The sequence below is a fragment of the Buceros rhinoceros genome, unplaced genomic scaffold (genome assembly GCF_000710305.1).
Source record: "Buceros rhinoceros silvestris isolate BGI_N320 unplaced genomic scaffold, ASM71030v1 scaffold2544, whole genome shotgun sequence".
In the NCBI taxonomy this organism is placed as follows: Eukaryota; Metazoa; Chordata; class Aves; order Bucerotiformes; family Bucerotidae; genus Buceros; species Buceros rhinoceros.
In genome coordinates, this window is record NW_010408634.1 from 73,498 (window position 1) to 78,834 (window position 5,337).

At 43.7% G+C, this 5,337-nt stretch overlaps 1 protein-coding gene across 1 annotated transcript in view; it reads left to right on the forward strand.

The window, feature by feature from the left end:
• Positions 1 to 5,337, forward strand: part of LOC104492367 (AT-rich interactive domain-containing protein 1B-like) — a gene marked incomplete at both ends in the record, with an annotated part of 66,651 nt that overhangs the window by 13,513 nt on the left and 47,801 nt on the right. The window lies entirely within an intron of this gene.

Genomic DNA, 5,337 nt, shown 5'->3' on the forward strand with positions numbered 1-5,337 from the left:
AAATGGTCCTGTGTTGGGTTTGTGTGGGGTGGGGGAGGCAGCTACTGATGTGGCTCCTGTAAGAAGCTTCAAGAAGCTCCCCCAGCTCCAAGTCAGATCCACCTCTGACCAAGGCCATCAAGCAGCACCTGTGGGATAAACATATTTAAGAGGGGGAAAACCTGTTGGGCAACTTCTGGTTCTTTTGGTTTGGGGGTTCTTTTGTTTGGGAGAGGAGTGGGACTAGAGACTACCATGCAGACACCAAGGTCAGTGAGGAAGGAGGGGGAAGTGCACCGGAGCAGCAATTCCCGTTGGGCCATGGTGGGATGGCAGGTTGAGCCCTTGCAGCCTTTAGAGATTAACAGTGGAGCAGAATCCTGATGCTGAAAAAGGCTGTGGCTCTGAGGGAAGCCTGCGCTGGAGCAGTCCATGGCTGGGAGGACTTCAGCCTGTGGAAGAGACCCATGCTTGTTGGAGAAGTTTGTGGACTGTGTCCTGTGGGAGGGACACCACACTGCAGCAGGGGAGGATTGAGCCCTTGCAGCCTTTAGAGATTAACAGTGGAGCAGAATCCTGATGCTGAAAAAGGCTGTGGCTCTGAGGGAAGCCTGCGCTGGAGCAGTCCATGGCTGGGAGGACTTCAGCCTGTGGAAGAGACCCATGCTTGTTGGAGAAGTTTGTGGACTGTGTCCTGTGGGAGGGACACCACACTGCAGCAGGGGAGGACTGTGAGGCCTTCTCCCCCTGAGGAGGAAGGAGTGACAGATGCAGCATGGAATAGACTCAGACTGACCACAGCTCCCATTCCCTGCCCCACTGCCACTGAGGGGAAGGAGGTAGCAGAGCTGGACCCAAGAAGAAGGGAGGGGTTGGGGGGAAGGTGTTTCTAAGGTCCAGTTGTCTTTATCATTGTCCTATTCTGATTCCATTGGTGAACTGGTGGTGATTTTGCTTGTTTCCCCAAGTCTGTCCTTTGCCCATGACCATAATTGGTGACTGTGCCCTCCTTGTCCTTTGTCTCAACCCTTGAGCTTTTTATTGTGTTTTCTTCTCCCCATCCCGCTGAAGGGAAGTAGGAGTGAATAAGTATCAGCGTGATTGCTTCATTGTCAACCGGGTGGGCTTAAAACCATGACAGGTCCTCATGTCACCAGCCTTTTAAAGCATCGGTGCTCAGGTTACTGTATGAGGAAGTCTTTAGTATTTTGCACACCTTGCTTTTTACTCAGATGAGTAAGTCCTTTAAAAAGTACTGTAGGTACAACAGGAAACTTAGCTACATTGCTAAATTAATGAAGAAAGTAATCTTTATTTATAAGGGGTCGTAGGCTTTGCAGGATGAAAGAAATAACACAAACCACATGACCAGTTCCCTTTTATGCTACCCACAGAAAAAAAAAAATTCCTTTGAGGCCATTTGCACCTCACTTTCAATTTCCTGAAAAGCTCATTTAGAACATTCCTATATAGAATCCTATTTATGATCTTTCATTTCTAATGTAGAGATCCAAGACCTAGAATCCATTCCGGTCTGTGAGCCTTTGCTGTCACATCGACTGTGTGATATAATCTCATTATTTTATCAGAATTTAATCACTAGGTTTCCTGGACATCATTATTCCTAAAAGGAAGTTGTTCAAAACTCCGGTATGATCCCAAACATTGTGCTCTTTTTCCTCCCTGATGTTTAACCGCAAATATGTTTTTTAAAAGAAGTCACAAAATCACAGCTTCATAGCTTTTGCCATGCTAGATAATACTAGCTCTTCCAGCCTCCTGTCACATCATGCTGGTAGCAGTTCTTGGTTCCCATTTCATTTAGCATTAGGCTTTCTGGGTTTGTCTGTGTGAAGGCTCACCAGTGACATCAGCAGTGACATTACATTTCCTTTCCTCTCCTGGAAACATTTCTCCCAATTTATCCTAATAATAAATTTGTTTTATTCAGAGTGGCATCGAATGGTTAGTTATAACCATTTGTAGGTTGTAACCATTTTGTAGGTCAACAAATGTGGTCAGATTTTCCTTCCTTTTCTTCTCCTATTTCTATCTGATAACCCTACAGCTCAATTAGAAAAGGCGTATTTCTAGTCTGGGAGTATAAACGTTTGCATTTTTTTCCTCCAATCCAAAAGGTGGTCCCGTTTCTTAGACGGTATTTAGATCATTTTCTGTGTTGACCAAGATTCCCTACTTTGCAATCAGCCGATGTCGTTAATCGAATCCTAGCTCTTAGTTCCCACATTAGATGGAGAATTCTCCCAAAGACAATCCACAAGGTCTTTAAATTCTGCTTTTCCTCCAGCCTTGTGTTCCCCTTTCAATACAAGCTGTGATCAGCCCCCATCTTCCTGTTTCCCAGTTCCCCATGCATCTTAAAATTCCTGTGCTGATAGCCCTCCTTCCCTCCTTAACTAGTAATTTCCCAGGGGGAACCTGTTATCACTGAAGTGCTTTCTTGGTTCAATTGTTCAGGCACAATTCTGCAAGGTATTGTCCAGCTGGTACAGGGTACCACTGCTGAGCGTCCTCCAATGTCATTACCGTGATGGGAGCAGAGAGCCCTCAGCATGTTTCAAAACATTACTGATTTGGGCCGTAATTCATCGTAAGGACCCCTCCTCAGTAGGATATCAAAGGTCTGCTCTTTCTTGCTATGTTGGCTCTAAGGAATTTTCTTTTTACACTTTAACTGCAGATTTCATGGCTGTAGTCGTAATGCAATTGCCGTTTAGTACTTTTCTCAATCTGTCTTATCCAAAGGTGCAGCGCAGTCTCTCCTGACACTATTTCAAGTACAGATTTTCAAAGTCTCATGCAAAATGTTTAAAAGCATTTCTACCACAATTTAAGGAATAAAAAATCAGCTTACAACTGTGCTATTAAGCAATTTTAAATTCTCTCACCTTTTCAACTGACTTGACTTTTTTTTTTTTTAGTAACGGACATGGTATTAGGTAGGCTGCTGGTTTCGGTAGTTTTAACAGCTAATTTTACAAGATAGCTATATAAATTTGAATACTATTTTGCTTCTAGTTAAAACGAGGCAAAAGAACTCGTGGCAACATCTGTCCTTTTAACATGCATTATTGTATTTGCTGTGATTTTGCATAATAAAAATATTATGAAACATCAGTAGTATTCACTTTGCGTAAGTTTTGGCAGCTGGAGTATCTCACCGATGTGGCAACAATACTATACAAAACATGGGAAAAGGTCACCCCTCTTTCAACTTCCATCTGTGTATCATTGGCTCAAAGGAGGAAGTAGTCTGTCAGTGAAAAAAAATTGCTGGGTTTTTTTTTTCTCTCTTAAATAGCTGTAGAATTTATGTTTGAAAAGAAAAGAGGTTGTTTTTCTTTTGTAGAAGTTTTCCTTCCGTAATAAAATACAAAAGTCTGTTCATGTGTTATTTAAAGTGTTTTCCAAGGATCCCAACTACAATACCAGTTGAAAGAGAGAGGGATTAATATCATTTAAAGGGAAGAAATAGAAAATGTTTAAGGTCATTTCTTTTCATGACAATGAAACTTAAAAAGCATGGCAGACAGGATCTTCAAAGGTTTTCAAGTCCTGTCATGAGCTCCCAATCAATAGGAGTTAGATACCCAAATTAAGAGTTCAGTACAAGTCTTCAAAGGTATTTGGGTGCTTAACCTCCTTTTACCTTTCAGATCACTTTTAAGGATAAAATGGCAGTTCGACTGAGAACATTTGGGTGCAATACTTTCATGTCCAGCACCTGGATAATTTGTAGCACCCACTGATAGTTAGCATAATGAACACTCCTCTTGCAAGTTCATTACTTGTTAGCGTATGTGTTAGAATTGGTCTTGTTTACAGAATTGCTTTTCTTTGTGAAACAAAAATTTTGCTTTAAAGTTCTTTAATACAGAAAAAAATCATAAGTAAACTTTAAAAAGTGAACTAGTACAACAGCATTAGTGATTGCTGAGGTTGGTAATTTCAGTGAATTTGCAAAACTGCTGAGTCTGTACTCCCTGGGGATGCAGGTGACAATGATTTCTTTGTAACGTGTTGTACATGCACTGTTCTGGTCTTTGACTTTCCCGGTCCGTGCTTGCTCATCTGCCTTTGCTGGAGAAGGCTTCTGCTAGGTAACTGAAGTTACTATCAATTTAAAAAATTAAAGATCATGTATAAGCGTGGTCAAAATGGGTTGCTAGCATAGATCTGCCGTGCACTATTAATGTCTCTCAAAATTTGCCAAGCCTCTATCTAGAGGGGGATCCCACTGGGAGCTACGAGGTGCAGTCAGGACTACCTCTGCCTTTATTACTGTTTTTGTTTAAGTATTTGTAAAAATCTTAGATGGTTCAGATCTACTTGAAGTGTTCTGTCTGATAGTGGTGCCTCGGGCATACACAGTGGAAGTGGCAGTGCCCCGTGTTAACATGGAATTGCTGTTTGTTTACAGTCTTGAGTCGCTGAATCCTTGCTGTCAAGCAGAAAGCGTTCATTATCATGCAGGCACTTACCATCTCCACAGCCCGCTCTTCAGTGACATCAAAACATAAGCCAGAATATTATTGTCATATGCCTCAGAGTTCATGAATGGGCCATGGATCCCAGAGCCTCGGGCTCTGAGTGGCATATTTGGTCTTTTGGAGGAGCAGTTCTGCCTCTAGTCCAGCATTTGCATCTCAGACAGTTGTCACAGCTGCTCCCGGTAATGTTGACTGTCATGTTTTTTAGTGCCAGTACACCACATCTGAATAGCTAGGCAGTAGTTACACTCCACATTTCATGGATTTTCTTTAGAGTCGGTGCTGAGAGCCAGTTGCTTTGCGGCTGGGAAGTGGAGAGAGCAGAGCATACAGGTTTGCTTTCCTGTATTCACATCCAACTGGGGGCCCTTCATCGCCCTGAAGAAAGAGCAGCTCCTGCTGCCCCCTGTCAGCTGGGCTCCCAGCACCGGGCCCCGCCGCACCATTCTCACTCCCATCACTGCGGAGGGGCGGCTGCTGAGCAGGAGGAAATGAGTCTCAGCAGGCGCAAATCTATTGCCTGTGTTTTTATTCTTTCCATTTCTTTCAAACGGAAGACAGTCTGAGCAGTTTCTGAGGATGAGGGATATAAATCTGTCTGCTGCTATTTATACCGCGCTCGTCACAACAGTGTCTAAATGCTTAAAGTATGTATTTGCTGCCTAACCCGAGGTGGTCTGCGAGCCGCTTGGGCTGTCAAGAGCAGATGTGTCTCAGAGCAGCAGCAGAGAGGAGTCCCAGGAGACATCCAAGTCTCGTTGTTACTCCTGCTCAGGCTGTGGCAGGGTAGCTGTTAGGCACGAGGCCGCTGGGGGGTTGTGGGGGGGGAGGCTCGGGGGGGGGGGGT